Raw genomic sequence first — 11,858 nt, 5'->3', positions numbered from 1 at the left:
AAGCAAGTTTGGAGTGTGCAGCATTACAGAACAAGCTTTTTTTTTTTTTTTAAAGATTTTATTTATTTATTTGAGAGAGAGAGAATGAGAGACAGAGAGCATGAGAGGGAGGAAGGTCAGAGGGAGAAGCAGACTCACTGCTGAGCAGGGAGCCCGATGCGGGACTCGATCCTGGGACTCCAGGATCATGACCTGAGCCGAAGGCAGTCGCTTAACCAACTGAGCCACCCAGGCGCCCCCAGAACAAGCTTTTAGAAACTAGCCAAACAGAGACAGTCTCCCCTGCTGTAGGGATTAGGAGACTTGTAATGGGTAGCAGTGAAGAAGAGTCTTCTCTTGACCACTTGCAAGCTTCTTACAAGGAAGCTTTCATGCATAGAAGTATGTTATGGGATTCTTCTCAAGTATCAAGTGGAACTAGTTCCAGGACTTTAAAGGATATTGATTTTGGCATATGACATGAAACTCTTCCAGAAGAAGTTGGTAACTTAAGTCTTAATAGCTCCAGTAGTACAGAAGCCAATTCAAACTGGAGCCAAATAGTCCTATGCACAGTGGCATTTTTCCAGAAGATGTTGTGGGAGAAAGACCAACTACACCAGAATCGGACTGTAATTTACAGGCTATTTGTCATAGATACGAGGCTCTGAAAAAATCTCTATCCAAGAAAAGGGAAGAAAGTGACCTTTCTAATCCTGAAGCACTTGAAGGACACAAACCAGAATTGAGCCCTATTCCCACAAACATGCAAACAGATGATATGCTTGACTTTTTGGGTACTCATGATTTGCATATTGACTATACAAAACCATCTTTACACATGTCCCTTGGTGAAAGGAAATGGTCACTTTCACCACTAATTAAGTTTTCTCCAGTGGAACAAAGATTGAAAACCACAATACCATGTAGTCTTGGAGAACTTCTACCTAATTTAAAAGAAGAAGAAATCTTGAATAAGAGCCTTGATGCAAACGAATTTCCATCAGACTTGAAGAGATGAAGCAGAAGCCCAGTTAATTTAACTACAATGTACTTAAATTTCAAGCAGTGTCACAGGATAAAAATGGATTTATAATTTAAATACATGTTGGAAGTATAACTCTTTTTCTAGGTCTAAAAAATCCTAAATAATGCCTTTTAGCAAACTTTAGTTTTTAGGTAAAGAGAGTATGTTTGGATTTTTCTCCTTGTATGGATCTGGGGTTAAAAAAATGTGAAGTATTTGGGAAGCAGACATCAAGTTTTGTGAAGCCATTTTGATTCCTTGAATAATTTGTAAGCATTAAGTAAATAGCAAAGTATTAGTTTAATTTATTATGTTATAATTTCAGTTGATTAACAAACATGAGTGGTTTTTGATATACTTTTATTAACTGGTTAACATAATAACCATTGAATACTGATCTTTCATTTTAGGGAAATACATAATTTTTATTGTTTCTTTATGGAACATTATAGTACTAACCAAAAAAAGTGAGAAAAGTAGTACCTTGGGATGTGTAGTCAAGGGGAGAAAAGTTCAAGTTTGGGAAAGCTCTAAACAGGCTTAATGATTATTTAAGTAGTATGTTGGTCCTGGAAAATGTCTGATAGAATAAAGTGTATGTGATGATAAGTGAAGACTGGGGCAGAATGAATTTAGAAAAAAGGAAAAAGATGGTAGATGACTAGACACTTTTAAGGAACACTGTCAAACTATAAATCCATTTAATGGGTTGTACGGCAGATTTATAGTTAGTCTAATTTAGACTTTGAGAATCTAATTTAACCCTAGTTTTATATTTTAACAGAAAAAATGTAAATTAAACATTTATTAGTTTCTGTTTAAAAAAAAAAGTTAGTAGTGCTGACTTCTAGGGGCAGTATTCATCAGGAAGGGGCACAAAGGAGGGATATGTTTGGGATGCCGGAGGAAATGTTCTGTATCTTGGTCTAGGCAGTGGTTCTACAGGTGTATACATATGTAAAATTCATTGGCCTGATCACTTCAAGAGTTGTGCACTTTATGTATAGTATACTTCCACAACAATTTTTTTTTAAATCATGGACTAAAGAAGAAATTAAAATGAGAATTATAAAACATTTGGAGCTGAAGGACACAGAAAGCACTGCATATCAAAATTTGGGCGATATGCTAATGCAGAGTTTAGAGGGCCATTTATAGCCTTGATTGTACATATTAGAAAACAAGAAAGATGGGAAATTAATGAGCTATCCAATTGAAAAAGTGCTAGGAAAAGAACCACAGAGAAATGCTCAAGAAAACTGGCAGAAATATGTTAAAAGCAGAAATTAATATAATGGGGGAAAACAGTAGCTCAGAAGAGAAATGCAGGTAAAGAAAGCAATAAACAGAAGCCACGAGGCATTAGAAGCCATTAGAGAGAAGAAAATGAACAGCAGTAATGAATTAGTAGTTATAGAGACAGAAGAAACAGAAGCATCGAAATGGACCAGCCCTATGAGAGGGAGCATAGCATCATCTGCTCTATGACTTTCTTAAATGGCAATTTCTAGAGTGGCTCTTTTGTTTCAGAGCTTCAGTCAGATTGAATCCTGGAGCTACAGCGGCATCGGGAACTGCACTTCGCTTCTCCATGAAGACTCTAGAAACTTGTTTCCTGATCTCCCTTATTTCCAGAGGAATTCTTGAAATACAGTCTTTTTTTTTTTTTTAAAGATTTTATTTATTTATTTGACAGAGAGAGAGACAGCGAGAGCAGGAACACAAGCAGGGGGAGTGGGAGAGGGAGAAGCAGGCTTCCCGCCGAGCAGGGAGCCCAATGTGGGACTCGATCCCAGGACCCTGGGATCATGACCTGAGCCGAAGGCAGATGCTTAACGACTGAGCCACCCAGGCGCCCCTGAAATACAGTCTTATCATGAGAGGTAACTTGACCTTATCTCTTATTTCTGGCAACCTGTTGTGTTTACCTGACCAACACTCTTCCTCTCTTGTTTTGCTAACAGCCTATCATGTAGCCTTCTGGGAACCACTCCTCATGTGTCCCGATTACCGATGGTTTTGTTCCCTGAGATGCTGACCCAATATCCCAGTTCTACGTTGGGCCCATGATCCAGGCATGGCTAAGTAGAGCACAACCTTCCAGGCGGTTGGAACAGGGACAGGCACCTGCCCCACTGGGCCAATCAGGGTCATTCTCATGATTTGACAGGGGGATCTCTTTCCTTGAGGTTATTAGCCTGGTTGAATTAAGCCTGTAGTTACTGATGACCATCTTTCCAACACAGTGGGAAGAATGCCTTGCCTGAGATTGAAGCCAACAGAGAGGAAAGCAGAGCAGAGATGGAGAATGAGAGAAGGTGTAAGAAAGATAGCTAGCAATACCGTCAGAGGTCCTGGATCCAGCAGTGGCTAGACCCAAAAGCAATTGCTTTTTTGCTTAAACTGCTTTGTTTTAGATTTCTGCATTTGCAATCCGATGTCCTACTAGCAAGAGCTGACTGATAAAAAGATCTATCTCAAGTACTTTAACAAAAATCTATCATTGCTCCTTCAGCAACCCCCAGGATCACTAGATAGGTTTTCCCTTCATGTCACACTAAGTTTTTTCCTTTCAAATGAGTGCCTGTAAGATGGTTTATATATAATATGTAATGTGTAAAATATTTGCTGATTGCCTAAGTTTTCATTGGAACATTTAGAAGATTCAGCCAATGGTTTAAATTTAAATTTGGGAGATGAATCAAGTCATTTGGCAGAGTTCATGTACATTCAGCAGTTGTAACACAAATATGCCTTCCCTGAAGGATGTTCTCCTCTTTTCTGTGGAGCCTACTGGACATAGGCTACAAAAAATGAGATTTAAAATTGGTGGCACGATCGAAATACTCAGAAAGATCAGGATTTTTAGAAACTGTGTGGAACTCTCATAAGTTTTCAAATCATTGGAATTCAACCTTTCTGAGAGTTATCCTCCATTTCCCCACAGAGTCCACGGAAATAAGATCTCAGCAGAATCAACAAAGCCAGTAAAATGAATGCTGAGCTAATCTCCATTCCACCCTGGGATCTGCTCTGAGCCCGAGCCCTTGGCTAATACTGTGGTGTGTGCTCTCTCTCCAGAATGTGCTCTCCTCCAGAGAAAAGCCCACATTCCTGAACCATACATGCTGAAAAGATTCTCTGGTGCTTTCAAAGGGCAAGTCATGGCGCTCAGAAAGCTTGCAGTTTTCACTGCAAGGGTTTTCAATGCCAGCTTTAATGGAGTGAATTTTGACAGGAACTTCTGAATTCATGCTAATCGGTGGTTAATCGGACAGAGCTGTAGAGACTACAAAGGACTGATTATTCTTGCCTCTAAATTGGAATCTTAACTGATGAAATGTACAGCTTCCCAAAGGAGGCTATTCAAACAACAGCCCTGCCGTCCTCAAGCAAACAAGTTGTCTCACAATGGCTTTGATGGTTTTTGTGCGTAGATTTCCCCCTTCTGACGGAATTAAGCGAGATGCATTCCCATTTCTTTTGGCTTGCTGCCTTGCTCATTTTGTTTCTAAACGTTGATAGTGTTACATCCATGTAAGGCGATACACCAAATCCGATTTACAAATATTTAATGACTGCAGTATATATAGATAAAACTGCATCTAAAGTTCTCCAAAGAACTGAAAAACAGGAAACATGTCTGCCTCCTACCAGGGGTATCAAAAACGTAATACTTGCAAGTAACTTCTGCTAAAAATACTTTTTTTTTCTTTTTACTATGCTCACCAGTGTATCTCTGGTGTCTAGCTTAAATACATCTTGAATAAGTGAATAAATGAATGGATAAATTCTAGTTCATCATGGAAACCTTCTTCTTCTTCTTTTTTTTTTTAAAGATCTTATATTTGAGTAATCTCTACACCCAATGTAGGGCTCGAACTCACAATTGAGACCAAGAGTCGCACATTCCACCCACTGAGCCAACCAGGCTCCCCTCCTTCTTTCCTTTTTAACCAAACTCTGGCATTGAAAACACATTTTTCATTATTTGATCATTTTTAACAACTTTGGTGGCAAATAGTTCGCAATTAAACCTTTGCTGTTTGAGGTCCTGAGTAGAAGTTTTGGGTTTATCACGTGTCTGGGTATCTTTCTTTTAAGGAATTGTTCCTTCCTTAGATTTTGTCCCAGAAACCTTAAAAGTAATGGCTGAGAAGGAAAATACACTATTCATCTTCTTTCTTAGGATTGGCACAGCCGTGACCGATTCTCCCTGTTCATTGGTCGGTGGAACTCTTAAGTATGGGTAATAAATCTTTGGAAGATGCTGATCTGCCAAATCAAGTCAGACACAGCGTCACATCAGAAGCAACATTCCATTTCCCCAGAGGGGAAGATTCCAGAGGGACAATGTGTTCTGAAGAAACTGAGTAAAAAGTCTCCAGAGCTTTTCTACTGCTCTACATATCGTGGCCAAGGGACTCAACCCACTGTCTTTTTAATTTATACTAAAAAAAAAAAAAAAATCCCAAATCTGGGCACACCAACCTCTTGGGCTTTGGATTATGTCTTGACCTTTTCTGAAGTACGACCTTTTGAGAAGTTGTGGCCAACTTTTCTCTCTGCTGCTGTGTCACTCGCTCTATTTTTTCTCTCGCATGTCCTCACTTGAGGATCGACCCTGATGTCTACACAAAATGAGTGATTTTTGGTATTTATTCCATGGAAATTATGACTTCACTTCAAGAGTTAAAATTTAGTCTTTTGCAAACTACTGAAGTGTTTTTCTTCATTGCCACTTTGTTACTGCCGGATTCTGGCCTCCTGGCCAAGGGGTCTGGGCATTTGGCTCAGTCTTCCTCTTTATCCCCAGCTAGCCACGTCCTGAAACATCTAACTGTGCATTGCCAATCAAACATCCTAGCTTCTGAGCCCCATGACCTTCTCAATTCCACGGATTTTCATCTATGGTCCACAAAATCTATTCCCATGGGCCACACTCTGGGCTACATCATAAGTTAAAGCTGGTCTTCAACTGATATCCTAAACATTAAAAGTGGAGCTTTGTCAGCACTCTCTTACTCTTCCAGTTCCCTTTTTTTTGCTCTCAATATGTTTAATCTTATCCATATCCAGTCCTTTGAGCCACTTAATTTTCTTCCAATTTACCACATGCTGTTAGATGACATTTTTGGTCTATCACTGTATTTGCTGACTTGTCTTCACATCCTTCTGTCTTACTGGATTCACAAAACCACAGCCCATGAGCCATGCCACGTTTCTTGTCAGCTCCTACCCATTGGTGGGTGCATAAGGTGGACAAGATTGTACAACAGTATAACCTGGAAACAGTGGTAACTAATGATCTCCAATCACAATGCTGAGCTATCCCTTGTGACAGTCAGCAAATGACTTTGTTCCTGACTTCATTGAGAAAACGCAAATCATTTGAACAATCATACCCTCAACTGACCACCCTTGCCACCTACAAACTTATAAATGCCCTGTAACTGCACCACTTCATCTCTTTTCATGCTATCTCAGTAAAAGAGGGTTAGCTCTCCACTTTAGTTTTTATCCTATCTCATTACCCTCTCTTTCTCTTAACTTGCCTGCTCCTTGCTCATTCTCCCTCAGCAAATATTTGCTACACACTTAGCTCTTGCTTTGCATATGTTCCCAGCACCCTCTCCTGGGAAAAATCACTGCTTTCCTTGAGAAATGCTTCTAGCCCCCTATAGAACCAGGTAGCTCAGCAACACCATCCCATGTTCTCACACAATCCTCCATGCCAGGTACAGCTGATTCTCAAGGAAAAGTTCCTAGCTCCGCACTGGGAATAAGTTCAAGGTGAGATCCCAAAGACATGGGTGTGCCCTCACAGGTGTCATGTCTTTAGAGAAGTAGTAATGCTCTTCTCTCTGAGAGCACGGGGTGAATTGGTTTGTTGTTCTAAACAGGGGAGAGAAGAAAACCAAAAGCAGAGAGCACAGGAGAATCAGGATGAGCAAACAAGATGGAGACCTGCTTGGAACTAGGTGAGGAGAGTTGGTGAAGCTCTAAAGTTGGGGGGAGAGGGCAGGCAGAGGGGAGAAACAGGAATGGAGGGTGAGGGAGGTGAAGGCTATTTTAAGCATGGGAAACCCATTCCTTTATCTGAAGGTGTTTGTGTTGCTGTCCTTTCAACACCACCTGTACCATCTTCCCGCAAATCTTCCCAAAACATCTTTCAAGGGGATTTTGTTGTTGATGTTAGGATGTAAAGAGGGGCCTGACTCTCACAGAGACCTCTCACATGGAAGAGAGGATCCAAAGAAAGAGATCTTGAGATTGTGAAATGTGCTCACCTGTATCCCATCCCTGAAACTGACAGAAATTATGGAAGAGCTTTGGACTTCCATGTGAATGGGATCCAAGTCAACTTTACCATTTGTTTTTTCTGGAAGACAGGAAGAAGGTCCTGCTGACACTGGGTTATATGTCATATGCCCGGGCCCATAAATGGAAATCAACACGCAGTTACAAAGCAACAGATTCCAAAAACAAGATTTGCCAAACACTACTGGGATTTGGGACTCCTCTTTGTGCAAGCTCTTTTAAAAATTATTATGAGTGACTCATGAAGAATTATATAGACTTATTCTACTTTAAGTGAAGACTAAAATTAGCCAGTTAGCAGAGTTTACTGAAGACTAATATAAGACATCTAGCTGCCACTGAGCAACGTAAGATTCCCATTGCCCTTGATGCACAGAAAGAGCAGAATTTCCATAATTCTCAGACTGCACTGTATTATCTGTACCATCAATGCTGACATGAGTGGGTCATGGTTTCAATTGCTTCTGTTCCTGAAATAATTAATATAAATTAATGGTGTTTTATGTTTGTGGATCATTTTTTTTTTTTTTTAAAGATTTTATTTATTTGACAGAGAGAGACAGCGAGAGCAGGAACACAAGCAGGGGGAGTGGGAAAGGGAGAAGCAGGCCTCCCGCCGAGTAGGGAGCCCGATGTGGGACTCGATCCCGGGACCCCAGGATCATGACCTGAGCCGAAGGCAGACGCTTAACGACTGAGCCACCCAGGCGCCCTGGATCATTTTGTTTTTATGTAATTGTTATTTTTCATGTAATTGCTGAAATGTTACCATTTTTATTTTAATTTGGTCCCTCTCTAAGCCTTGGTTATCACCAAGTTTTTTTTTCCAGTGGGAGATGGGAACAGCTTGGGTAGGTGGGCTGCAGGGCCTTTTGTCCTGACTATGTTGGCAAAAGTCCAAGAAATTGTAAAACTCCTGAGTTTAGGGGCTTTCATTAATGCCTTTGCAAGAAGTTTTTCATTCTGTGTTTTAAAGAGACAGATGCTAACATATAGGAAAGCTGTGTTCACTTTCAGTTTGGAAAGATGGGTTCTGATGCATCCTTTTATTTGAGTTTCTCTAGGGTCAGTAGTGATGTCTCCACTTTTATTCCTAACTTTAGTAATCTGAGTATTCTCTATCTTTTCTTGATCAGTCTAGCTAAAAATTTACCACTTTTTTTAGAACCAACTTTTGGTCTCATTGACTTTATTGTTTTTTTAATTCTCTTTTTCATTAATTTCTACTCTAATCTTTATTATTTCCTTCCCTCTGCTTGCTTTAGGTTTAGTTAGTTTGCTCTTAAGTGTCTTGAAGTGGAAGGTTAGGCTATTGGTGTGAGATCTTATTTTTTAATGTAGGCATTGTTCTATATGGATTGATGTTTCTGTGATTTGTCCTGCATAACTGACCACTTGGACTTGCATGTACGCAAGTAGGCTAAGAATTGTTGTTTGTGAGACTCATGCTACGTGAATAACCTTGGGAGCCTGGTTGTTTAAAATATATTATCTGGCCTCCAGGTCAGAACTGGCCCTTCTGTTCTGGATGCCAAAAGCTACAAATCTTGTCTCACAACCCTTCCTGCTCTAGGCTGGACTGGCTCCCCGGAATGGAATCTGGGAGGGGAGACAGACACACATAGCCCAGGCTCCTTGAAAATACAAAAACATGATAACATAGAAATGCAGCTTGCTCCAAACTGCACATACGTGAACAGATGTTTAACTTCCCATCATTTGCCCTGCAAATGTGGTCCTTATGGGGATGGTCAGCTGGAAGTCTCACCTGAGGGGAAGACGCTCCTTCCAGGCCTCTCAACTGGGACTCCAACCTGGCTATTTCCACGGGGCTTCCCTAGCTAATGAGGTTGGATGTTGTAAGTACACTTGATGTAACTTTGCCTTATTCTCATTTATTGCCTACTATGACCTTCATCTATGTGCAGATTCCTTTTCTCTTCTGTTTCTATTAGGTTTCTATAATAATATTAATAATAATGATGATGATGATAAAGGTTTCTTTCCTTTTGGAAACTAAAACATGGCTGTTGTGAATCTTTTGTTCAGAGATTTTTTTTTTTTAACAGGCATTTACACCTGTAAATATCTAAGTACTAAGTTAGTGGTGTCTCATAAGATTTAGGGTGTCATGTCTTCATCTTCATTCATCTCAAATTATTTTAACTTTCCCTTGTGACTTTTTGACCTATTGGCTATTGATGGCTATGTTCCTTTTTTTTTTTAAGATTTTATTTATTTATTTGACAGAAACAGAGTTAGTGAGAGCAGGAACACAAGCAGTGGGAGAGGGAGAGCAGGCTTCTTGCTGAGCAGGGAGCCTGATGTGGGACTCGATCCCAGGACCCTGGGATCATGACCTGAGCAGAAGGCAGAAACTTAATGACTGAGCCACTCAGGTGCCCGATGGCTATGTTCTTAAATGTTCATATATTTGTGAATCCCCTATTTTTCTGTTATTGACTTCTGATTTAATTCCACCGTGACTGAAGAACATACTTTGAATGATTTCAATCCTTTTAAATGTATTGAAGGTTGTTTTATGGCCTAGCACATGATGTAGACTAGAGAATATTCCATGGACACTTGAGAAAAATATATATCCTGTAGCTGTTGGGTGGAGTATTCAATAGATATCTAGTAGGTGTAGTGGTTTTTAGTGTCATTCAAGTCTTTTATTTTTTGTTTATCTTCTGTTGAGTTGATTTGTCTTTTTTTTTTCAGAGACAAATGACTTCATTATTCACAATACAACAAGCAGCCTAGGCATCAGGGAACTGGAGTTCCCTGAGCCCCACTTCTCAAAGGACAATGTGAGGAGTGTCAGGTGATACCTACAGAGGTAACAAAATGCATCACAGGGAGAGGAGCCCCAAACCTAGGGAACCTGCATCTTTTATAATGGGCAGTATGTCTGTCTGAATTTTGCCCCAAAGGGAGACATTATCTTGTTTACTGGAGAGTAAATAAATCTTTCTTTTGCTCCAAGGAAAACATTATCTCTATCTTCCAAGACTTTTCACTATATAAACATTTTCAAGAGAGAGTTCTGCAGAAAAGCAACTGGTACTTAGGCAAGGTAGGTAAAAATGCAAGAGACCCATGAAGAATTGTTTCTCAACACTAACCTAGATCTTTTTCAATGCTAAAAAAAGAAAACACTCTCTGTGTTCTTCTTCCCTCTAGTTACTACACTCACTACCCTTTCTTCCACAACCAAATATCTTGCCATCACCCAGTCACTTCTCAAGCCACTGTATTTTGAATTTCACTGCCACTCCTGAATACAAGAGACCCTTTGCCATTTTCATCTAACTTGTCTAACTTATGACAGCTCCCTCCCTCTTTAGACTTTTTCTTCACCTTGCTTTCCTAAAGTGAACTGCCTGCACCCTTCTTCTCTTCTCCCTCCTTCTCCTTGTTCTCTTCCTCTCCTTCTACTGAGATACAAGTCACATATCAAAAATTTACCTTTTTTAAATGTACAACTTGTTGGTTTTGGGTATTTTCACCATATCGTACAATTATCACCACTAATTCCAGAACATTTCCTTCATACCAAAAAGAAATCCCCTGACTTAGGAACAGTCAGTCTTGATTCTCTCCTACCCTTAGCCCCAGGCATTACTTATCTGCTTCCCATCTCTATGGATTTGCCTTTTCTGGACAATTAATATAAGTGGAATCATGCAATATATAGATATGGTCTTTTGTGACTGGCTTCTTTCACTTTGCAAGATGCTTTCAAAGTTCATTGATATAGCATGCATTGATATTCATTCCTTTTTACAGCTGAATAACATCGCATTGTATGGATACACAACATTTTGTTTATCCACCCGTAAGTTGATGGATACTTGGGTTGTTTCTACTTTTTTGGCTGTTTTGAATAATCCTGCTATGAACATTTGTGTACAGATTTTTATGGGAACATAAATTTCAATTCTGTTAGTTTTACCCATTGTTGAAAATAAAATATTGAAGTCTCTATCTATTATTATTGAATTGTCTATTTCTCCCTTCAATCCTGTCAGTGTTCGCTCCAGGTATTTTGTTGTTTGATATATATATATATTCATAATTTTTATATCTTCCTGATGGATGGACTTATTTATCATTATAGAATGCCCATCTTTATCTCAGTAACATTTTTAATTGTCTAATTTGTCTGATATTATTATGGGCACTCCAGCTTTCTTTGATTGCTATTTGCATTGTACATCTAATGTCCTTTACTTTCAACCTATTTGTATCTTTGAGTCTAAAGTATGTGTACTTACTCCTGGAACTCATATTACACTATATGTTACTTACTAGAATTTAAATAAAACTTGAAATATTAAAAAAAATAAAATATATTTACCATAGATATCATATAGTTAAATCTTGTTTTTTTAATCCAATTTCACAATTTCTGCCTCTTGATTGGATTGTTTAACCCATTTGCATTGAATGTTATTATTGATATAGTTAGATTTACATCGGATATTTTACTATATGTTTTCTATATGCCTCATGTCTTCTTTGTTTC

Source organism: Leptonychotes weddellii, chromosome 7, assembly GCF_054177405.1.
Source record: "Leptonychotes weddellii isolate Sample4059 chromosome 7, ASM5417740v2, whole genome shotgun sequence".
Lineage (NCBI taxonomy): Eukaryota > Metazoa > Chordata > Mammalia > Carnivora > Phocidae > Leptonychotes > Leptonychotes weddellii.
Note: the sequence above shows the minus strand (reverse complement) of the source record.